We start from the raw sequence: 25,780 nt of genomic DNA, 5'->3' as shown, positions 1-25,780 counted from the left end.
ATGGATCTCTAACATGTCAAGTAAGGACATTTGGCGTCATGTGACCAATGGTTAGTAACACACTGAGATATTGCATCCGTAATTACAATGATAAGAGTGCGACAGGTACACACTGTGTTACACCACACCACTTATGGATTTGAATGATTAACAATGATTAAAAATGCTGAAAATGATGTAGAGTAATGTTGCATTATGTTGACTGAAACTCCTATTATTTGCTTGTTAACATAATGCAGTCCATGATCAACATTCTGAATAGATATCATGCATGAGTACTACTTCAGTGAGTACTACTTCAGATCACTTTGAAATGTGACTTCATAGGCTTGATCAATGACTTCTATTATTTTATCTACATTCACAATATTTTACATATCATTGTGAGTAGGATTGTTCATGCTTACTCCCCATGGGGTTTATTACACTATGGAGTTTTGGGCATTTGGAGCTACCACAGACAACATGTTAAGCTTTGCTATCCATTCCATAGGTAACTGAGCCATTACGAAAACAACAACGATGCACATTGAGTACCTAGTTTTAGGTACATACAATTGCCCTTTTCTTTTTTTACCTTCTCCATCTATCGTATTACATTCTGAATACCGCTAGGATTGGCATCAAATCTATTGGCAATCTAGCTCCTGACTATTGCACTATTAAATAACGTCTTGAAACAATAACCACAACATCGTTATTTAGCATCACAGAGTTAAACGATAAACATTGTGCAATGAGTGATGCGATGACATCATTGTGTCACGTTGCACGCAACTATAAAATGACAGTCATTTTGCAGTACATCTCGCATAGAGATGACCGTGAGAGGACCTTGTATCTTTTTCTCTCTATCCCATTGGCGAGATAGGTGGGTTATTACAGGAATTAGATTGCTGAAATTGAACAATAGCATATAATGATGACATATTTTCCAATTTAGGTATTTACCTGTTTCATGAATATTGGGGAGACCTTGCCATAACACACAATGGATATCCGGGAAGACTACTTTCCTGGGTAGGATGATTCCTTTCGATGTTCAGATTTATAGCCTTTTGCTGCAGATTACCACTCTGCTCTTATAAGCTAGATATTTTCTGTTTGCTTCTTGAACCAATTTTGGTAAGATTACACTAACCCATAGATTCAAGGCTCGGACTCTTCTTGGGGCTTGGAGAACCCTCGACTGGGAAGCAACAGCCACTTTGCATCAGTGGTTGGAGCCTGTGCCCAGGAAGAACCCGGATGGGACTGTAGGGCCTCTACCACAGAAAAGTTGTCCCAGAGAAGTCTGGGACTTCCAGGGATCGCTGATCCCTTCCCTGGGTAGAGACAGCCATATAGAGGATGGCCACTTGTGGAGGTGGCCTGCAGAGGCCTGGGGTACACTGGGGGGTCAGGGGAAGCCACCTGCTATAGGACATATATGCTGTATCTACCTGTGCTATCTATTAGTATATTAGTAGTATCTATGCTCCAGTAGAGTTTAGGTTTGCTCTGTACCTTATGCTTGTCCTCACATCCGTTCATTAGAAAGAACTGTAAAGGTGTAACGTATTGTCTGCGAGCCACAATATTGCCCACTATGATTATAGCTCGAGCAAAGCGCAATGCCTCTCTATTATAATCAGCATCTAGCCTCGCACTGCCTCCTACCTAGCCTATCCGAGTAAGGTTTCTCATCATAATATTCACTGTAACCTAATTGCATATTAGACCTACTTTGTATACACATGATGAAACTGTATTTTGTTGAACATTTGGCAAACCACATTTAGGCATTCTGCTAGAACTGCCTCCCAGTATTCTGCTAGCCAAACTGTATGACTTGCCTTCTGTGCTGAAACTGCTGTATCCTGTAGTACATTTGGCAAAACCGCATCTAGCCCCCCTGCTAGAACTGCTTTTCTGCACTGACACAGCTGTACTATATGATATGCCTATGTTGCTCTGCCCTAGGCCACACTTGCCATTTTGAGTGTACCTATGGTCGCTTATAGTTCACATTTGCCCTCTTGACCGTGCCTCTTGCTGTTCGTAGGCCACATTTTATCATGCTCCTTATCAGGCTTACTTACCACTGTGAACATATGTGTGTTAGCACATTGTATTGCCCACTACGATCTGTGACTACAGCACTTGACTCTGACTATTGCCGAGCCTATTGCCTAGACTATTGACTAGCCCAGTAGCAAAGTTAGAACCTCTGAATAGTTGTTTTAGGCTTATCCTAGTCCATTGTGCCCTAATCGAGTGACCGCCTACTTTGCCAGCCTTAGGATCCTGTGCTCTCAACCCACTTATCTATACGACACATTACATAGTACTATATCCTCAACTCTAGCAGAATGCATTTTAGCACAACCCTATTAACATACGCCCCACTGCTGTTATTACAGTTTATACTGGCAACCATGGACCAATTTAAACATGCACCCTGTCCTACTCTCCACAGAAATTCTAGGCTTCGTGCTAGACTCTCCACCCTCTACGAACCGCAGTTACCTAGCAACGCCTATTTGAACCGCCGTACCATACCCAAAAACCAGACTAGGAGCTCAACACAACCTAAACCACAATTACCTGCTAGCACCTTAATGAACGAACCCATCCCGGTTACTTCTAACACCAACTGTCTATCTAAAACAACTTCCATAACAGGAGCACTCATCAATGCTAGATCAGTCGTGGCCCACACCACTGAAATAGCTGACTTCCTTACCTTAGATAACCTTGGCCTCCTAGCAGTCACAGAAAGCTGGCTACACGACGCAGCAGGTCCAGCCCTCTCCCTAGCAATACCCATAGAGTACCAACTACTACAACTAGACCGCCCTAACGCCAGAGGTGGTGGCTTAGCCATCATCGCCAAATCCAACCTGAATCTAAGGTTAACAACACTGCCCACCTTAAAATCCTGTGAACTCCTGGCCACTAAATTACCGATATCCCCATGCCAAACCCTAACTATCTATCTCATTTACAGGCCACCAGGTCACTTAAGCCTTTTCGAAGAGGAATTATCCAGCCTCTTAGCGGGCAACACAAAAAAGTCATCCCAGACAATGATCCTTGGTGACCTTAACCTAGGTCTCAACGATCCAAATGACAAACAAACGCAAGCCATCGTTAGCATGCTTGAAGGGCATGGCCTCACTCAAAAAGTCCTCACCCCACCCATGACAAAGGGAGAATACTAGACTTGGTAGCCACTTCCAACTGCCCTACTACTATCACTAAAATTACACCCCAGCCTTGGACTGACCACTTCCTCATCAATTTCTGCTTAACACTTAACAAGATGCCTAGAATTGAAAAAACAATGGCACCATCTGTTCCTACTAGATCCAGAAAAAACATCACACCAGCCAATATCCTACCCCGGCTCCTCTCAACCATTAATGCCTTGCCATTTGATTCTGACCCAGACACCATGGTTAAAATATACAACAACACCATGGCCATAGCCATGGACACCATCGCCCCACTGAAAAACTGTAAAGGTAAACAACAATCCCACCTTAATACTTGGTTCATCCCCCATCTAAAAGAACTGAGACTGGATAAAAGGAAGCTTGAAACCGTATGGCAACACTCCCCTACAGCTGAAAATAAACTTAAACTCAAACTGTGCGCTACGAATTATAAGAAAGCAATCATCCAAGCTAAAAAAGAAGTCTATAACGACCGAATTCCCAAAGCATGCTCCAATACAAAGGAACTATTTGCAATCTTGCGAGAACTTGAATCCCCCATATCACCACCTGATAACGTACCCAAAGACAAGCAATGGTGTACCAATATCCAAAATGCCCTCGCAAATAAAGTGAAAACACTACAATCAAAAATTGATGTCAAAAAAGCCTCACTCCCTCTTAGTGAAATTCCCAGCACGCCCACGCCAATGCTCAAACCTAGCCTAACACCCTTCAAATTCTCTAAGGTTTCTACTCATGAAACTGAAAAAATCATTGCCTCACTAAAATCATCCAATTGCAAAGGCGATTACTGCCCGGCCCAGATCATCAAGGATGCCGCCAAAGACCTTGCCCCCTTCGTCACCAAACTCATCAATGCCTCCTTCTCATCTAGCACAATCCCAAGCAGCTTAAAAGAGTCCTGGGTTCTCCCCCTGCTTAAAAAACAAACCTTAGCCCCCTCCGTCCCCACCACTACTGTCCCTTTACTCCTGAAGATAATTGACAGAGTGGCCTATCTCCAAATCCAAACATACCTGGAGACCAACCAACTCCTCGGCACTATTCAATTGGGCTTCAGACCGCAACACGGCACTGAGACCACCCTTATAGATCTCAAAGCCCAAATTGACGAGCTCAACGATAAAGGAAACACAGCTATGCTACTCCTCCTTGATCTTTCGGCGGCTTTTGACCTAGTGGACCATGCAGTACTCTGCAAACAACTAGCATCAGCCGCCCACTTCTCAAGTGAAGCCATAGCCTGGATCCAATCCTTTCTCAACAACAGAAGCATGTGAGTCTTCTCCACCTTAGACTCTGCAGACCCTATCCAGACAACATGTGGAGTCTCACAGGGCTCTTGTGTCTCGCCAACGATGTACAATATCTTTACTAAACCTCTATTCGACAAATTGGACAGACTGGGTGTCACCTACACAAATTATGCAGACGACACCCAGATCCTCATCCCCCTTTTGGGCAATTTCACTACGGATACAGCTTAGTAAACAAAATGTACACCCTTATTCAAGCCTGGATGGCAACCCATGCCTCTGCCTGATTGACGAAAAAACAGAGATCCTCATTCTAGGCTCACCCAACAACCTTAAAAAACTTGATTCCAACTACAGCTCCTTCAATCTCGATGGCAATATAATCCCTGTCGCCAAAGAGGTGAAAACCCTTGGTTTCTATTTGGACTCCACTTTGTCCCTAAGGAAACAAGTGAACTCCCTGGCCTCATCCACAGCCTATACCGGTAAACTTATTAAAGCAAGCAGGCCCTTCCTCTCACCAGCTAGCTGCATTATCCTAGCCAATGCACTAATCCTCTCAAAACTGGATTACTGCAATGCACTTTATGCAGGCACAAATAAATATATCATCAATAAACTTCAAACCCTACAAAACAACGCGCTCAAACGGCCCTGAACCTCCCAGCTAGAGAGCATATCTCGAATGTGCGGCGAAAAATACAACTGGATAAATATTAGCGATAGGATCACCTTCAAAATTGTCACATTCATCCATTCAAATGTCTGAACAATGCAACCCCCCCATACCTTAGGGATAGAATAATAAGAAAAACCACTGCACGACCAACCAGAACAGCCAACTCTTTCTGCCTCCAAACCCCTAGATTCCGACTAAAAAAAACAAGAGGTAATAGCTTCCCTGTGCAAGCAGCCCAGTACTGGCAATGCCTACCAGTTGAACTGAGAAGGGACCAGCCCTAGAACAGCTTCAGGCACCATACCCGCACCTGGCTTCGACGCAACGACCTCTGAAACCGGTGACCATGAGCATTGTGATCTGATGACACACATACCCCTCCACTCTTACATGTAAAATGTACATAATGTATTTACTGTATATAATGTGTTACCTTTCCACCCTTACATGTATAGAATGTACATAATGTAATAGCTGTATACAATTTATGTTACCAGCAACCTGTAATATGCAACCTGTAACCAAGTTCCAAGCATTCTTGTTATTCTGTGCGCCCAGCTACCCAAAGGTTTTCTGGCGCCCTATAAATAAACAAACAAACAAACAAACATATGACACCTGGAGGCGGCATATGGATGATCCTGAAGAGTCCGCCCAGCCTCATCTCTCCTTCGGTGCCCAGAGCCCAGCAACCACCCGGTCAGGGAGCTTTCCCCATCTAGATAATGAAGAGATGTGATATAGAGGAGGAAAAGGGAAGTACCCCACAGTACAGACCCGAGGGTGGGGGAGCATCAGGCATCGAGAACTCATGTAATCTCTGTGTGGGATGTGTTTGAAGAAGATACTATATAGTACATGACTGTACCACTCTCCCAGAAAATGGGCTGCAAATCCGCTGATATCCTGTGACGTGTGGCCCAAGGTTACGGAAATTTAGAGCTGGAGCATGGATAGGAGCAGAGAGGAAAACAGGGGCTTGCAAATATATGCGATTGAGTGGGACACATTCACTCAGTGCTGTGGAGATTTTGGGTGAGGAAACAGTCCCCTGCAACACAGAGTCCTCATCCACGTTCGTTCTGAGACACCCTGTTGCTTTTGCCTGATCCCAAGATGCAAGCCAGATCATTTAAGTCCAATTGTGAATGGAGGATAGCAAAGGGGCAACGTGCTGGTCTTGGAAGCAAGACCACGCAGAGCAACAGAGATTCGAATCCGCAGTTAGAAAATGAACTCATGTATTAAGTGCTCTATAAACACATGATCAGGAGGTAGCCAATCTTACAACAAGTAGGTAACACGGAAAGGGGCAAGTCAATGCCTAATGTTATTGTGGGGTTGAATGAAGTTAAATAGTACAATAGAAGGCAGGCAGACATAGACATGTAATAAGGTAGTTAGTTCCCCAAGGTAAATAAAGTTGTAGAACTATTCGTAAGTGTCTCTTGCATCCTCACTGTGACAGTGGTTGGAGCCCTTCCATGGCCAGTGACCCAAGTGCCTGAAAGACGGAAGCCTGCTTTGATGGAATTGTAAGTGGCCTCTCTCCTACTCCTCATGCGCCCAAGGACTTTCAACTTCCACCTGGGCCAGCTTAAGCCTCGGACATTGTCTTCATTATTAGGCAGAAAGCCATGTGTGCCGCGGCAGTGCCCCCACTGTGGCCTGCTACCCCATGTTCACCATGCCGCAGCGGGAGGCTGCACGGCCGCCCAGATGTATGGGTACCTTCATTGGCTTGCATCTGGCATCAGAGAGACCCTGTGAGTAAATGGCGACAGCAGCTCGGGGATTCTTGCACCGGCCAGTGGGGGTCTTGATGCATCTCTCACCCGTAAGCAGAGGCATAGTGAAGACGGACGCCCACGGTCGTGCCTCGCTTGCCCGAGTACCACTGCAAAGCACAAGTCACCTTATGCTCTTTAGGACCAACACCGCTGAAGTGGATGGATGGGAAGGCTTTTCCCTGCTGAGCGTCGCCAAGGCACACGAAGATAGCAAAATAACCCTGCTACACAATTATTCACATTTTCCAAAAAGGGTACAACAGAAGTAACACGGAACGGATTTGCCTTCGGTGATATCACAGAAATATCATCGGTGATATCACAGAAATATCACACTGCAGCAAATAGGACATAACTCTTGCAGAGAAAGAGAGAGGCTTGAGAACTCCTTGCCTTTAGGGGCAGTTATTTACAGTGTGTTTGCAGCGCCAAGGAGCAGGAACGCAGAGGCGCAGCCCTTTGCACCTACACCATTGTATAGCCCCCCCCTCTCTTGCCTTCATGAGGCCTCGGGTGGTGTCGACGCTGCTCTCAATTCCCTGGCGAGGGCCCGCCATCTCTCGGGGTCAGCACAGGCCTGCCCATGCTGTTTCATCTTGGGCATTCTTTAGAGAAGAAAAAAAAAACAACCATAACAATCACGCCGCTTGCAAAATTGCCAGTAAATGGAATGGCACCGGGTTCAAATTAGGATGCAAAATGGAAAGTCTTTCTGTGTTTCTTCTACACGTTTCAATTGGGAATGGAAGCGTTACTGCTAAAGGAATGTTCATTACTATTTTGATTTTATGTGAACTCACCGCACCATTCAGCATGTTATACAAATCAGGACAATTGAGTAGAAATAATGGCTTAAAGCAGCTCTCTGGAGAAATAGCTATCCTAGTAAATCAGCTGTCAGATGGGATAATAGAATCCTGCATCATCCCCAATCTGCCGGGGTGAACCTTTAGCGGTGTTTAATATTCCCAGGCAGCGTTCTGCGCCGGCTTTCACCCTTACTGTACACATTGCAGGAGCGCGCTCACGCAGCCGCTCTAACGCCGAGGCAGGCATTCATTTGGAATCATTTCTAATCATCTCCGGTGGTCTCTTTCTTAAATAACTGTACATCACAACTGGAAGAATGCATCAAAGTAAAGTGCCTCTGTGCAGGACTTGCAGTAACTGACCTGGAAAAAACATGCATTCTTTTATACGACATAGAGCATATTTGGCACCCCCGGAGTTGGCAAAATGCCCAACTTAAATCATAAGGCATGTTGGTCTTGTCAATCTGCTGCTGACTTCATTCATTTAATTTCTAAATGCAAATTCCTGTTGGCCTTTTGGAGACAAATATGGAAATGCTTACAAAATATTTGTTCTTTTCAGGATCTCTATGCATTGTTATGATTGGTATGTTAGTGAACCCTTTAATATCATGCAGTCCTTCCCCCGAATTATTTAATTTATTTTTTATATTGGCTTTCATCTCATTACCTTCAGCTGGATAAATGCTCAGAAATTAACATATAATTTATGGTGTTATTGTATTTGTTCTTTCCACAGAATTGAAACAATGCATGCACTTTCATCTAAGACACTATCAAAATTGTATTGCACATGGAATCTATTTAATTCCTATTTAGTGTGAAATGTTCATTTTCTGCTGAGAATGGCCCTTGCCCGTCCCTAATCTTCTCATACATGTATTCCTGTTCATCTTGTCAGTCTCCCCCTGCAAATCATTGCTTATCTAGTGGTTTAATCTCCTTTTTCACTTGATCTCACTGATAGTACTCTTTTAGATTAACACGTTTTGTAACGTTTAATTCTACTTCGAAAATTGTAATCAATTCCAGAATATCCTTTCCTTTCTACTAATATAGTATGAACTCAATTATCTGCTATGTATACATGAAATCTTCAATACACATTATTTAAAAAAAAAAAAAAAACAACAAAAACAAATGTAGAGCCTCTGCAGCAGGGGTGCACAATGAAGGCCCCCCAAACCCCAGCCTCCCACCCCGGGGTAGTGTCTAACACTGGACTCTCACTGACTAGTCCGGGATCAAGACTCACATTATTCACGACCCGGGCCCATCTTCCAATTCTGAATCCATATCAGAGTAATGATGCAAAATTGTGAGGTGCCCGATTACAATATTGCCACTTACGACGATCACCCATTTCTTTAATTGAAATGGAAGGTGCAAATAAATGCTTTGGTACATTTGACATCGGGTCACCGGTCATAGGCCAGTTTGGTGTGATAATGATCAAATTGATTACCAATGAACAAGTTCGTTTGTAGTTTGTGTGAAGCAAATTACCAGATGACAGGTCACTACCTAAAAGGTAGTCCTTGCTGAGTCCCCCTAAACAAAACCAGTTTTGCCACTCCACCTTCCTTTTGGGAGTTCAAGTAGACTCACTGAAACCCACAAGCCCCTTTGACCACTCAAAACTCTTATGCAAATCTCAGGCTGAAGTCCTAGGCTAATTTGAACATTCGGTCATTGGAGGTGGTCCATTAGGGCCCTCAAACATAATAGTTTTGAAGTCCGTAAAGGATCCAGCTTGATTTTTTAAAGGTTTGTGGATTTTTCTTTGCTGTAGAAGGGAGGAGCAGAGTGAGTCTGCAATAGAGGAGAGGTGGAGAAAGAAAAGAGATAGAATTGTTTGGGAAAAGCTTCATTAGGGTTTTCAAAAATACACAGGGAATTACGTGACCACTGAATCCAACCATATAATAGTTAAAATAGTATTACAAAGTATACTATACTATACTATACTATACTATACTATACTATACTATACTATACAATCCTATGCAAGGCATTTCCCAATAAGTCAAAGTACAGCATTCAATGGCAGCCCCATAAGAACTTAAGGTTAAACAGGAGCATCTATGCTAACATATTACAAGTAAAATACACAAGTGGAAGGAAAGAGGGTGTGTAACAAACTCAAGACGTGACAAAATAACAAAATAAACACACACACATGTTCGTTAAGCACATAGCTCATTGAAGTTTGACGTGACTGCTAATAAGATCCATTAGCGATTCTTTTTGCATTGCATCTCCTCTAGCCTAGACAGGGTAACCGGGTCTTGTGCCCAAGTGTCTACATTTGGCTTCTTTGTGGTTTTCTGCAGTCCCAGTGGCTTTCACTTTGCCACCACAGACATCTATACAGACACAACATTCAGCTGTGATCCAGGGAGGGGGAGGTCCTCACAATCTCAGGCAACACTACCATCCGAGCAGTCCTGTGAAGAGATTAAATTAGCATCAGATCCACTCTACTGTGTACCTCATCCCAGAACACACTAATTTTTCAGCAATTCCATATCATATGCCTTAGCCTTCCTGTGAGCTGGGATCACCCCTCAGCAAGCATGGCACTCTAACAATGCCAGTTTAAATATTTTTAAGGGGTCAAATGAAATCTGAACAGGATTCTGTGCAGGATAAACTTCATCTTGGGATCCAGCAACACACAGTCTATTCCATCTCTCTGCGGTCACACTCTCCCCCAGCGCCATTTTCTAGTTTTCTCGAAGTTGGCACCAATCATCCCTACCATTCCTCCCTTTAGCATTATTTTTAAAAAGATTTTTAATTTTTTAAATTTTATTTTGCTTTTAAAGCACTGACCTAGCTCGAGAGCAGCGGAGTGATGGACAGAGTGTGGGTAGCCAGCATTTGGACTGCCATCTTTTAACTGAAGTGCAGTACTGTGAGGTCTTTGCATCGGTATGTGCGCCCATTGGAATTAGTCCTTGGTTAGGGTTTTTAAAGGAGCCATGTTTTGAGAGATTTGTGAAATGGGATATTTGTGGGGGCAATCTGAGCTGACACCAGGATCAAGTTCCAGTGGGTGGGTGCATGACAAGAGAAGGATTGTTTGCAGGTCCTCTCTTTGCAGACGAGTTGTGATTCAAGGTGGTTGGTTGATTTGCTGCGCAAGGAGCGTGTGCCACCAGATATGTGGAGCTTAGCCACCAGGTACACTGGTGCGCCACTCATGACTGCTTTGTAGATGATTTTTTTTTTTTTTTTTTTTTCCAAACTTTATTTATATTTTACAATAACCGGTCGGCATGGCTCCAACAGGGAGCTTCTGAATGCAATATCCCACAACAATTCCCCCACCCCATCGCCCCCCATCCCCCGTTTCCACAGTATCTTTGAGAGTTCCTACTCATTGCCTTAGTCACATGGACTTTTTCTCTCCTTGTCTTCCCGCTCCTCCTTCTTACGGACCTGAGTTCTGGGTGTTTGGATTATCGGGGTCCGAAGCTACAGATTTGTTCATCAGGTAGGTGATATATGGTCCCCAGATATCAGGAGGGCGTGCGTGTAAAGGTAGTGTACGAATAAATTCAGTGTCCATATCTTGGCAATAAGTTATATCCTTTTCCCAGTCAGCTACCCTAGGGAGTGGGCCCCTGCCCCACGACATGGCTATTCTCCTTCGTGCTAGCACCATGAGGAGTGCCGCCAGCTTGCGTGACGATGGCTGCAGATGTCTTGTGAGGCCGAGAAGCGGGCCCAGCGGCAGGGGGGTCATCTGCTCTCCTATAATCTCGGATGTTGTTTGTATAACGGTGGACCAGAATTGCTGGATACCGGGGCAGACCCATGCCAGATGAAAAAAGTCGGCGTTGGGACAAACGCATCTCTCACACTGGGCCGACGCCTCTGGGTGGTGCCTGTGTTTTTTGGCGGGTGTGTAATATGTTTGGTGTACGAAATTGAAATGAATCAGTTTGTAGCGAGAATTTAGCGCCACTTTTTGAGTTTGTCGCAGAATGTAGGCCCAGTCTTCCTCACTGATTGGTTCCTGCAAAACCGATTCCCACCTGTGTTGCACTTTAGGTAGGAGCTTCCTCGTGTCACTCACCAGGGTTTTGTACAGAGTTGACACCAGTCTGCCCTCTCCCTGTGCTAATATTGTGTTGTGCAGCAGCTCCCACGTGGGGGGTTGTTTAGGGAATGAGGGGAATAGCTCCTGCAGGGCGTGACGGAGTCTAAAATAGAGAAAGATGTCCAAGGATGTGTTCCCTCCCTTGTCCTTGGCCATTTGGGTGGTCAGAAAGGAGCCCTCTGGGAAGAGGTCTCCTAGCGTTTTTACTCCTATTTTGTCTACCCATAGCAGGAATACCTTTTCGTTCGTGAGAGGGATACCGGGGATAAATTTTATAGGTAGTATGGGGGAGAATCGTACAGCCACTCCACATGCACTGGCGATCTTCTTCCATATCGCATATGTAGACAGGACCGTGTTCAGTGTCTTATGCGGCACGGGGATGTGGCTGATTATGACTGCGGATAGTAAATCGGGGGAGGCCAGGGCTCTCTCCACTTGCACATGTGGTCTTACATAGTGGATTGAGTACCAGTGGCTCAGGAATTGGGCCTGAGCCGCCCAGTAATATTTCTCTATATCTGGGAGCGCCAGACCTCCCTTCGCTATGGGTAAAGTGAGTGTGTCGTAAGCCACCCGAGCCGGTTTCCCCGCCCATATTAACTCTAGGATCGTGCTCTTGATCTTTAACAGAAAGGACTTGGGGAGAAGTAGCGGGATATTTGTGAAGAGATATAAGAGTTTGGGGAGAATAACCATTTTCGTCAGCGAGGTCCTGCCCCACAGCGTCAATGGGAGTGATTTCCATCTCTGAATACGTTCAAGTAATAGCTGCAGTGCGGTTCCGTAATTATCTCTAAATATCTCGTGATGGTTACGTGACATCTTGATCCCCAAGTAACGCACTTTCGAGCTTTCCCATTGAAACCCATGGTCGTCGGCGAACTCTGAGGTACACGGAGTCAGGGGGAATACTATCGATTTGGAGTGGTTGGTTTTGAGCCCTGACATTAATCCGAATTTTATCACCTCTCGCATTACGGGGTTGAGGTTGACTTGGGGGTCGCTAATGAACAGCATGACATCGTCCGCGTAGAGGGAGACGATTAGCCTGTGAGGACCCAGTTTTAACCCTCGCTCTAACTGCTCGGCCCGTAGCCTCGAGGCCAGGGGTTCCATCACCAGGGCGAAGATAAGGGCCGAAAGAGGGCAACCCTGTCTCGTCCCGCGTTCCAATGTGATCCCCGATGATTTAGTGTTCCCGAGTGTGATGTACGAGCGTGGTTTATTGTAAAGCAGAGCTACTAGTTTCAGGAAGAAGTTGCCCAGACCCATCTGCTTCAGTGTCGCGAACATGAAAGGCCACTCAACAGAGTCAAACGCCTTCTCGGCGTCCAGCAGTACTGCTATCGCCTGCTGTGTCGAGTCTAGTGCCTCGATGACGCCAAACAGCCTCCTTATGCCGAACGTTGTGCTACGCCCCGGGATGAACCCGGCCTGGTCACCCAGCACTAGTGCTGGCATCAGAGGGAGCAGTCTGGCCGCCAGGATTTTGGCCAGGATTTTGTTGTCCAGGTTGATCAGAGAGATCGGTCTATACGAGGCGCAGCTCTCTGTAGGTTTTCCGGGTTTATGCAGCATCATCACGTTGGCTTCACGCATCGTGGGGGGAAGTGCTCCTCGACCCACTGCCTCTTCGTAGACCTGCAAAAGGAGGGGGGCCACTATGTCCATGTGCGCCTTGTAGAACTCGCCGTTGAGCCCATCGGGGCCGGGTGCTTTGATATTAGGTAGGGATTTGATTGCCATCCGGATTTCTTCCAGTGAGATGGGCGCATTCAGGGGTTCGCGCAAGTCTTGGCTTACCCAATACAGTTCTGTGTCATTCAGGTATTCTTGTATCGCTTCGGGGTCTGATGTTCCTTTTGAGCTGTACAGGTCTTGATAGAATTCCCGGAAGGTGTTGGAGATCCCCTCCTCCGTGTAGACTATCTGTCCCTGCGCATCTGTGACACATTCAATATGAGGTGGGACTCTGTCTATCGATAGTAGTCGGGCCAGTAGTGCACCAGGTTTTTGCCCCTCACCGTACTGCCTGATCTGCTGTCTACGACCCATGAACTTCAGTTCGCGGTCCGCTGTCTCCTTAAATTTCAAGAGTTCCTGCTTGAGTTTGGCTTGCGTGCATGGATCGGGGGTGTTGAGGAGATTCTGTTCCAATTCCTTTAAACGGTCCTCTATGTTGGACAGTTCCCTTCGGATCATTTTTAGTGTCCCGTTTTCTTTGGTCAGGCAGATTCCTCTGACAAAGCACTTGAATGTTTCCCAAATGATGCCTGCGGAGTCAACCGAGTTTTGGTTGGTGTCTATGAAGGAGAGTATTTCTTGCCGCAGTTCTGCTGCAAACACTGCGTCTGTGAGTGAACCGGGTTTAAACCTCCAGTTGAGGCCTGGCACTGCTGTGCCCGCTAGGGTGGCCTCCAATACCACCATCGAATGGTCGGAATAGGACCTTGGTAGGATCTGACACGCGTCCCATCTGAAAGGGCTGTGGGAGGACGCCAGGATATAATCGATTCTAGAACTGGTGTTGTGCACAGCAGATCGGAAGGTATAGTCTCTCTTGTCTCGGTTGTGTCTTCTCCACATGTCGGAAAGATTGAAGGCCTGACAAATCTCTCGAACCTGAGTACTTGCTTTGGACGGGTTTCCTGAAGTGTTGTGGGACCTGTCGAGCCTGGGGTCGAGTGCGGTGTTGAGGTCGCCCCCCCACACCACAGTCGACGCGTCGGTCGTGGCTAGATGGGACATTATCCAGTTAAAGTTATCGTGTCCATCTGTGTTTGGAGCGTAAGAGTTGACCACCACCACTTCCCTTCCAGCGATTATTCCTTTCACCAGTAGGGCCCTTCCTTCGGTGTCCTTCTTTGATTCGATGAGGCTGAAATTGGTCCTCTTATCGATCAGGATCGCCACGCCTCTGGCGAACGATGAGTAGGACGAGAAGTACCGGTGGCATCCCCATGATCTGGCCCAGCGCTGTTCCGACGAGGGTAGTAGGTGAGTCTCCTGGAGTATCGCTATGTTGATTTTGTGTCTCCGCAGATATTGAAGGATTCTCCTCATTTTCGTAGGCTGGTTGCCGCCGCGTATATTCCAGGTGGCGATTCTCAACGTTATCGCTGCCATCTGAACGGATCAGTGTAATCCTGTCGGGCCGGGGCCCGCGGAGTTAGCTGGAGTCGCTTTCGGAGAAGGAGCCAGGAAGACTTGGCGATTGGTAGGTACATAGTTCCTCGCGTGGCTGTCGTGGATCGGGGGTATGTGGGTTGAGGCGGTATTACTGAATTAACTTCCCTCCCATGCACGGGCAACCCCCAACAGGCCCGTGGTAAACAGTCCCATAGTAACGAAACAACTTGCATTGCTGTGCTCGGGGCGCAAGTGGCCCTCCAAGAGAGGGCTAGCTCCCTTCCCCGGATACAATAGTGGTCTGCGGTGGTCTCTCCTTGTCAGCCATGCAGACACTCGCCCTCCCATTAGGTACCTTGTAGGCAAATTTTATGGTGGATTTCTTCTCGGTCTCTCTCCCCTTTGAGGCCTTCCGTTAGAGGAGGCGGATCTGCAGCCCGAGCGGTCCAGATAATCGCTCGTCTCTTCCGGAGAGTTGAAAAACCGGGTCGTCCCCTCATGTTGGATTCGGAGTTTGGCAGGGTAGAGCATGGCGTATTGTATCTGGTTCTCTTGAAGCCTGCGCTTTACTGCCGTGTACGATCTTCTTTGTGCTTGGACCGCCTGGGAGAAATCCGGGAAAAATTGGATTTTATCACCGTCGTACTGAAGATCGCCTTTCTCCCTGGCCGCCCGTAGGATGGCGTCCCGGTCTTTGTAGTTGAGTACTCTCGCTATGATTGGGCGAGGATTAGCCCCCGGGATCGGTCTGGTGTTGGGAATTCGGTGGGCTCTCTCCACAACAAACAGTTTGGACAGGATGTCTGTGCCGAAAAGGTCCACGCATAACTTCTCAATGTAGTCCTCCATCTTTATGTTGAGTTGTTGTTCCCTAGCTCCAACTATCCTGATGTTGTTGCGTCGAGAGCGGCCCTCCAAGTCTTCATTCTTTGCGTTTACCGCTTTCATTTGCACTTCCAGGGAGGCCACTCTGGAAGTCAGGGCCGCTGCTCCGTCGTCGAGGTCCGACACCCTCTGCTCGACCGTGTCAAGTCTATCGGCGTGTTTGTCTAACCGGTGCTGGAGCAGATCAACCTTAGAGGAGAGGGTGTCGAGTTTGCTCCCAAGACCGCCAATTCCGGCTTTCAGTTCTAGGAGAATTTCCCTGATGTCGAACCCGTGGGCCTCCTCCTCGTCTTGGATGGGAGATGGCGCTCTGCCATTTGAGGTGGTTGGTTTGGTCACGGAGCTGCCCTCAAAGTTTAGCTTCTTTTGAGCTCTGTCCATTTTCTTTGAGGCCGCCATTGGCGCTTGTGTAGCGGGGGTCCGGGGTCCCGGTTGGGGTTTCTCTCCTGATGTTTCCCTTTGTGATAGGGTATAGTGGAAGCGGGAGTGACGCCGGGTCCAAGCGCTATCTACTGCTGGTTCTCGGCTGGGTGGCCCGTACGTTGGGGGTTCACGCGGACCCCGGCTTGCGGTTTCCCGCGCCCCGTGCCTTCACACAGGCTGAGATTCACCCCGGGGAGTATGGACGGGGGCGCACGGGGGCGCGCGTACCTGATCTTCGGGGTTCGTTCAGGACGGCTCCTCTGGGATTCTGCCGGATGTCCCACCACTTTCGGCCGCTCAGGCCGTCCCCCTCCGGGCCCGCTCTGTCTCCGACTGCCTCGCGTCTAGCCCGCGCCGGCGCTCCACTCGGACCGGGGAGGGGGAGGGTTTCTCGTCGCTGAGGAATCTGGACCCAGCATCCGAATTACGACGAAAGAAGTACTTCGTTTTGTTCAGAATCGCTTTGGCTACAAACTGGGGGTGGCTGCATACACAATGCCCAGCGCAGATGCCTCGATTCGTCAGGATTTCTGAGGGAGCTCCGTGGAGCTCACAGGGAGGCCGCCATCTTGGACGGCTCTCTAGCGCCCTCTTTTTGTAGATGATACATGCAGTTTTGAACAGTATCCTGGCTTGAAGTGGAAGACAATGTAGTTTGCATAGAATGTGGTTAATTCGGTCAAATTATCATGCTCCTCTAATAAGACGTGCTGCAGTGTGGAGGACTGCTTTTAGGGGAGCCAAGTGAGCAGCTGGGAGCCCTGTCAGGAGAACATTCCCCCCATCGATGTGCGAGTCCGCAAGGGCCTGCTCTACGACCCAGAAGTCCTGCAGCAGGATGAAGGGTTCGATTTTTTGAAGGGTAGAGATTCTGAGCCAGGCTTTTTTGGCCTTCGTAGCTACGTGTCTCTGGAAGGACAGGTTACTGTCAATGGTGAAGCCCTAGGATTCTGCTGAGTCTGAGAGTTGTGGATAAAATCCTAATAGGCGCATATCATTGAGCCACTGTTGGACACATGTTTTTTTTAGCAGGTGGACCAATGAGGACTAATTCAGTCTTAGTTTGAGGTAGGCAGTCGACATCCAGGACTGGATCATGGCTAGGTAATCGCACAGACAAATGATGTCCTGCACGCTATTTACTCTCATGTAAAAGTATTGTCTGCGCATTGGTGGATGACTATATTGATATCTTTGAGGAGAGTGCCTAAAGGCGCCATGTTATGTTATGTTATTTATTTTGTACCAAAGTACAGCACAACTGACACCAAAAGGCAACCTGGAGCTAACAAGACTGAAAAGGCACCGATGCCAAGCAAGGAAATCAGAAGAGCAGGGTTTTTAAAGCACGTCTGAATTGCAGGTGGAGGGCCATAAACTGAAGTGTAATGGGTAGGGCATTACACAGCTTGGCAGCCCTCACAGAGAAAGAGTAGCCGTCAATTTGGGCAAGACGAAATCTAGGCACAGAAAAGAGAAACCTGTCCCTTGAGCGCAACAGACGACCAGGAACATTAACTTAAGTTGCAGGTACTCCGGCCCCACAGAATGAAAGGACCTGTGTACAAGACACAGAGATTTAAAATGCACATGCTTGACTGCAGGAAGCCATTGTAGAGCATGCAGAACAGGCGAGATGTGATCCCAGAAAGGTTAAAAAGGATTGGTGAGAGGATGGAGGCATGGGGGACTCAGCAGGAGACCTGGAGTTGGTTAGAACACAAGTTCATTTGAACAGCTTGAGTGTTAGGAGATAAACTAATTCTGGATAGTTAGTACAGTGAATGCGGATACCCAGGGATATGAATGTGCTTAGGTTGTGGTAACATTATCATGTATAAAGAATAATGGTTTATTCGGATAGCTGCAGCAACTGATGTGTTTAGGCTCTGCCCTGCCTATCCCTAATTATACCTAATTGAATGTTGTGCACCAGTAAGAATTGCGCTTACCCATAGAAACATACATTTACTTTAATGTACAAATTGGACTCCTGGTCCTTTTATTTCAAATCTCAAACATGATGCATGTTATACAAACAGAATAGTGTGCCAGAGCCGACGAATGTTTCAACCTGTCTGTTCCTTATCAAGGCATTGACATGGGCAAGTAACGTCATAACAATGGTATATGAACATAAGATCCTAAAAATATCCTCATTATATCTACTGGTTGGAGCAGTTTGTGCTGGTTAACTTGTCCTATTCTAAATTCCTATTTCAATATCTCCAGGCGGGTATTCTCACATATACAATAATATTAAGGCTGTTGGGCTGAATTCTTCATTGTCTTTACATCATTGTCCTGCAGTATTCATACAGGCTATATCTGGATATTTGAGAATACCAACCAGGAGATATTAAAATAGAAATTGTAGTTGGCTAGGTCGTCTGGATCTAGGGTTGTTTTTTTTGAAAGAGGTCAAATTAGACCAGTTTTGAGGGTGTCCGGGAATGATTCTTCTGCAAGGGAGGCATTGATGATGCTGAGAAGCATATTGAGTGCCGGGCCCGTCAATTGTTTAATGATTTAATGATGTGTTGCTGCAATTGTTTAAAGATATGTTTCTGCAACGGCTACTCCAAGCCTACCAATTCAGGTTCAGACCCAGATGCAGCACAGAAACGGCAACCATACAGGTGGTCGACGACACCCTCATAATCCTTGATGATGGCTGTAAAGACCGGAGGGGGGTGTCTGTACTCCTGCTCTCTATATGGCAGAGGAGAGGCACAGAGGACCCCAGCCAAGATTCTCTATAAGGTAGCAATGGACGAGCAATCAAGGCCTAGCTTCTCAGGAGGTGATGCAGGCTGGTTCATAAGTACAGTGTAGTCCCCAAGCACCCACAAAGGAATGTCCACACACTGTATTAGTTAAAACACAGTCTTTATATAATTAATATTCAAGGTTATGTACACTATCACAATAACTCACCTTGTGCTCAGAAAATCTACAATGGTAAATATATACAGATCTAAAGTGGTACCACAATTATTATCAGATCTCATTGAAGTGCATCAACTATACTCTGGTCAAATGTCACACAGATCACTCAATAAAGAAAACCAACAATAGAAATAGGAGGAAAGCAGTTGGTCAGAACAATTGGCAGAATACTGGCCCCTACCACTTGACACAGTTCTTTGTGGAGATCCCCCCACCTAGGCAACCTGTAAAATAAAGATATATCACAAGCCCAGTCCATATATTGTTCACAAGAGTCTTCCCAATAGTTCAGCAACCCCAAAGTACCTAGTGTTGTAGAGTTCCTCGTCAGGAAATCGACAGCACTTCTTGAGTGCACTCCTTTTAAGGCAGGAGCCACGGGTCGTCGAACTTCCAATGATGAACACTGTGAACTACGGCGGTGAAGTGGCAGCTTCGTTCCTAGCGGTACTCATCGACGGGGAAGCGTAAGCGTCCTGCAAAGAAGAGGCGTGCAGGGCACTTCGATGTTGATAGTTCTGGACCACAAAGAGTTTGAAGAACTGTGGCCAACCAAGGGCGTCGAGTCGTCGGCGTCTCTGTGGTCTTTGGATGGCGGGAAACCCACCGGCGGATGCTCCTCGGCACGTCGACGGCCTGGCCTTCTCCGACGGGATAAGGCGGGCAGCGGTGCAGGCGAGAGCATCCTTGGATCAAATGAAGTTCTTAGGCAACGGGAGCACGGCAGCTCCGGTCGGTGAAAGCGCTCATTGATGGTGGCAGACAACAGTCTGGGTGCTTCTCTTTGGGATTCCGCGTCAGTCCCCGTCTCCGGTCGGCAGCCTGTCGTGGGTCTGTCTACCAGGGAGCTTTGGCAAAGATCAGCTGGTGCACGATGGTCCCTCGTAGCTCGGGAAGAGGGCGCCTTACCAGGTCCTCTCTGGGTCAGTCCTTGGAGACACAGCAGCTTTTAGCTTGATGAAGAAGGGCAACAGCAATTCTTCTCTTCCAGCAGGGCTTCAAGGTCAAGCTTCAGTTTAATTTCCGTTACTCTTCATAGTTTGGACATCAGCTTCTGAACATGAATTCTAGCAGTAAGTGGCCCCCAGATATACCAGTTGATCTCCTATTCATTCTGCTGGGTCACACTCAGGCAACCAATCGGTCAGAAGGGCATTCATGCAGGCATGCAGCCAATCAGGTGCATAGTGCATTCAGGCCATTCACTTCTCTCCAGGCACTCACAACAAGTTATGTGTATTGGGACAAGTACCCAGCCATTCAACACTCCACACTGCATTCATATCAGTTTTGGGCAGGGCTGCCTCAGTCATTGTGTCAAAAACCAGATACTAGACATCCACAACACAGAATGCGTATTCGTCACACACTCCATTCACACAGGTCTCACCCACAACATACAGACACTGGAAGGCTCCAGCCAGTCTGGCCTGGACATCACAACACCATATACGGAACATCCACCCAACATCCAGTCAGGGGGAATGGACAGAGTCAGGGCTTCCCAGGACTTTGGCAAAACAAGGTAACAGGCAATAGAAAGCAATAGGGCCATCTTGTTTCCTATCAGGAATCAACTGATTACAATGGCAGGGCCTGGGTATCCCAAAATGGAGGATCTTGTCAAACTCAGCATGGAGCTGCCACCAACCCATTCCTTGCTCTGTGGACCACACATAGGTGCCGAAAAACATACATCACGGGCACAGGGTTGTACCCCCCACCCATTGGTGCCATAAGAGTATCCCATGGGTCTGCAGACCAAACCAAAAGAGAGAGCTGCACCGACAGGAGTCCCACATGAACTCCTGCGTGGAAGACATGACAGACACACAATAAAAAGCAGTAAAGGACAAGGATACGGAGGCCTTGTCCCGTCGATGCATTTCCAGCATCACAATGGCCACCCCTGCCTCCTGGTTCTACTTGACCTCTCAGCCGCTTTCGACACAGTAGACCACGAAGCACTCACAGACAACCTACATCGGTGCCTGGGGATCAGCGACATTTTCCCATGCTGGTTCAAGTCCTACCTCATTGCTGGTCCATGGTACAAGTCTTTCGTACCAGATCATGTAACTCGTCCTGTAAAAGATGTGTACTCACCAGATTGTTTCACCATTCCTGAGCCAAGTTCTCAGAATCTGTTACCATGAGTGCTTACTCAAGGATCCTGTGCTATTTGACAGATTTCATGACATGGGTCCTCTGGGTCCAGAAGCAGTAGGTGTTGCTGGCCACCTCCACTGCAGTTCACACTTGAGGTTCATTGTCATGAACCTTGCTTTTCTTCCTTCCTGGATCACAAATCCAGTCATCAAAGAGGTTCTTCTCAGAGGTCCTTTGGGTTGGTCATACCTTTTGTTGTACCCTTAATGCAAAGCAAAGAATGAACTGCATTTTCCCCATTAGCATGCCACTGTCTATGGCATTGTCCTGTTATTTACTAAAGGGATTTTTTCAACAACTCAAACTCTGCTAAAGTGACATTGAAAGGTACTTAGCTGAAAATGTATATATTTCCTGGATTCCTATTCGATTTTCTACCAAGAAATAAACTTTTAGCCTGTATTTTTTAATTGCTGTCACACTCTGGCCTATGGACGTTTTGTCACAGATTGATAGAGGTAGAAGGTCTCCTTTATTAGGGAAGACTTTTCTCGCTAGAGACTGTGTATGTAGGAACAATCACAGAGGCAGGACACTAGGGCAAAAAGTCAGAGGAAGAACCACCTGGTTCACGCCCAGGCAGTAGAGAAAACAGACAAACGGAAAATGACACCACTTGCAAAACACTGCCTGAACCTGAACCTTCCTACCTTCAGTGGGACAAGGTGAACTAGGAACCTAGACTCAACAGTACAGCAGAGAAGTTAAATCAGCAACTAGGCCAGGGAACCAAACAACGACGTAGCCAAGATAAGGAAAAGTAATTAACACCCAAAATAACTCTAAACACACCATGACCAACCCTGGGAGGCACACAAATATGATTAGGAGGTTTCCAAGCAGCATAAGTCTCCGGTATAACGAGAAGAAGAATCCAAAAGGGCAGTTCCAGAATACACATTCTGAGGTCAGCACACAGGGGATGACCATCAAAGCCAAACGGAACCCTGAATTGCCGTTGCAGTACACAGAATCCAAGGTCTGTAAACAGAGTTGAAGAACACAGCCAAAGGAGATCCAAATACATTTCCAGTAAACAATCCATTGTCAAGATACAGGAGCAAAAACAAACAAGCACAAAAAGACGCTACTCACGAAGTTTGAGAAGCTTGGAGCAGCAGTCTGGAAACTCTTTCATAGACAGCTGGTTCTTGGATCAGCATTAGTGCGTTGTGGGCTTTGCAATGTGTGGCAGCGTAACTGTATCACATAAGGGATTGGGCTCCAGGGAAGTGTATTTCTTCCATAGCTTTGTGTGATTACATCTCCGTTAACTAGCGTGCTGTGTTCTCACCACACTACCATACTCTACCTGGTCCCAGTAGGCAGGGCATGTCTGTTACACTCTCTCTAGAGACGCTATTCTTTTAAAGTACACACCTGATGTAGCCAGCCCGTACCATAAGGTGAGGCTTTACCAGGTTATATACTTACACTAAGCTTGTCCGACAAATGATTTTTAGGAGATCCCGGGGAAAGAGAGGAGAGGGCAATGTGCATGCTGGGTGCAGGGGATGCTAATGCCATGAGAGGGCGATTCGATGGTCTCTCAGATTTTGTCTGTTTTTTCAATAAAAATATGTTGATTCCATTGCGTTTTTTCTGAGTTGCTGGTACCTCGGGGTCGGGTGAGGTTTTGGTACAATGCTTTACTACTTCAAAGAGGGCTTTGCTCCTGTTAGAGGCTGCTGCAATGGTGGGAGAGTTGTAAGCAGCTTTGGCTTCAGTAATCATAATCCTACAGTTTGCGCTGAGAGATTTGAGGTTGGTGAGGTATCCCAAGTTATGTTTTTGTGCCATCGTTTCTGTAGGGCTCTGATTGAGCATTTGCTGAAGGCAAGCTCGGGGGTGTACCATGTGGTGGATGGTTTGGTCTTTGGCTGGCTGGATTTAAGGGGAGCAAAGGTGTCTACCATTTTCATAGCAGGCATGAGGCATTGCCTGTGGTGGGGAAGTCTTCAAAGTTTGCTTCCAGCTCATTGACCTGTAAGGTTTTGATTGAGCAGCATTGAGTGAGGGGGCGTTTAGCCTGACCTTTGTGAGCAGTAGTCGAGTAGGTGAATGATAATGGGATGGCGACGTGGTCAGACCAGTCAAGTGGGATAGGGTCTGTATAGGTGACGCTGGGGGATGATGTGACAACTAAGTCTAGGGTGTTGTCTTTGTTGTGCGTGGGGAGAGCACAATTTGCTCAAGGTGTCTGGAAGCAGTCAGTGTGAAAAGTGTGCTTTGAGTGTGGTTGTCAGCCTCTGACTTAGGGACTTTAAAATCACCAAGAAAGACATTACTAGAATGTGATAATTTGGCAGAGGAGAGTAAGTTGGAGATGTCCACAAAGAAAGAGTCACTCCTGTAAGGTTATCTGTAGTTGAGGTGGAAAGTGATGGAGGGATCCGGCAGGTGAGTGATTCAAACGGGCTTCTTCTTGGAGAGGGCATGATGGAGAATGGCCAATGGCCCCTGTGGATGATTGCCACTCTGCCTCCTGCCATTCCTGGCCAGTCGTAATGCTGGATGCAGTAGCCTTGCGGTAGGAGGATGTCGGAAAACATGTGGAGATGATGGGGTAAACCATGTTTCAGTGATAAAAGAGGGCATCAAGGTTGTTGTACGAGATGAGATCAGCGATCTCTGCAGTGTGAGCGATTGCTGTGTGAACATTGATCAATATGAAATGCTTGGAAGGTGCAATAACTTGTGGTGGGCGGAGCAACTGAGCAGCAGGGCCTTTTTCCATGACCAGCAACCTACTCAATACTGTATGCCTGCACCTGGCCTAGAGTCCTTAAGTAGCGGCTTGGAAGGTGCAAAAACCGGAGGTGGGCAGAGCAACTGAGTGGGAGGGCATGGTAGCATTTCCCTTTAGCAAGTTGGCCACAGAATGGCTAATGTTTCTTGGTGTAGCACATAGTGTTTGTTCACCAAAATGTCTCTGGACTGCAGGACCATTGCTCTATCCTGTATGTTTTTCGGTGTCTTTTATCTTTCTGTGTCACTTCTCAAAAAACTGTCAAAACACATATGTCACCATGCATCTCTATGCCTGTTGCTAATTAGGCCGTCCAGTGAATCTTTCTACTGTGTATCTTTATCAGCAGGTTCACTGATACTTGCACAAGGGTTCATGTAGCAATTGCCACCCTCATCCTGGAGCCGATAGCTCCACTGTGAATTCTAGTGTGGGTTCTGTTTTGTTCCCTAAGGAGTTTCTCCCCTTTCATGATCACATTGTTTCATGGTCTTCAGATACGATCCTACCTGCCCTGACGCATCACCAGCATTATCCCGAAAGAGGAATTATGCACAATAAATCTAAAAAAAGCTTGATTAGATTTTCTTATCTCAGGGAATCCAAAACCCCACTTTAACCTCCTTTATACTGTGCCCACATTCGTTTTTCTTCACCCCAAAGAAAGGATTCCAGAACTCTGTTTACTAGTTTGATTTCTTTCTCAGTTACAGGAACCATTAGGGTCTCTACAATTAAAGTAGTATTCGGTGAATAAGCACATTTACCCCATATATGAGATTAAGTGTACCCCATTGCACACAGTTCAATCTAATACTGGCCAAGACTTCAATATTCTTGGTATCAATTACCTTCCAGTCCCATATCAGGTACATGCTTTAGTACTTGATCCTATCCTTACCCCCCATGTTGTCCCATGTCCAGAAGTGATTTCTAAAGCAATTCTGCTTGAGCAGGAAGACCTCTGACTTCCCCCAACTGATCCACTACCCAGAGCCCTATCTGAAATCTAGCATCATCTCCATCAGTAAATCCAATGATGTCTGAGAGTTCCTGACAAACACAACCGTATTGCCTGCGTACAACAGCAACTTATGCTGAGTCTTCCCTTGTGAAATGGAATGTATGCCATCCTTTTGTTATATACATAGTGCAGGTGGTTCAATGGTCAAGTTAAAGAAAAAGTGTAACAAAGGACATCCCTTGCATGTCCCCTTGCTGCGGTGCAGAGAAGCTGATACAATACCACTGGCCAGGATAGTTGCAGATGCACCAATGGAGAGAGTTCTAAATAGTGTGGTGAATAGTATGATGTGTTGTGCTACCCTACTGTGTGTAATGTATTTCTTTCCTTTCTGTAACCAACTTAATTACAAGTAACAATGCCACGATGCCCAGGGGCTGTTTTGTGCACTAAACAAATGTAAAAAAAAAAATATACATTATTTCTTCAAAACAAAATCTAAAAAGAGTGTATTCCAGGTAGGCCCAATTAAGACTATACAAGACTTTCTCGACATCAAAATGAAATTGCTGGAAAAACCACCTGCAGCTAAATTCCTAGGACAGCACAACAGTGTCTACCTCTCTTTGTTTCACTGCGTTGT

Source organism: Ambystoma mexicanum, chromosome 6q (assembly GCF_040938575.1).
Source record: "Ambystoma mexicanum isolate Mex_15411 chromosome 6q, UKY_AmexF1_1, whole genome shotgun sequence".
In the NCBI taxonomy this organism is placed as follows: domain Eukaryota; kingdom Metazoa; phylum Chordata; class Amphibia; order Caudata; family Ambystomatidae; genus Ambystoma; species Ambystoma mexicanum.
The sequence above is the reverse complement of the archived record's forward strand: the minus strand, read 5'-3'. Positions refer to the sequence as shown.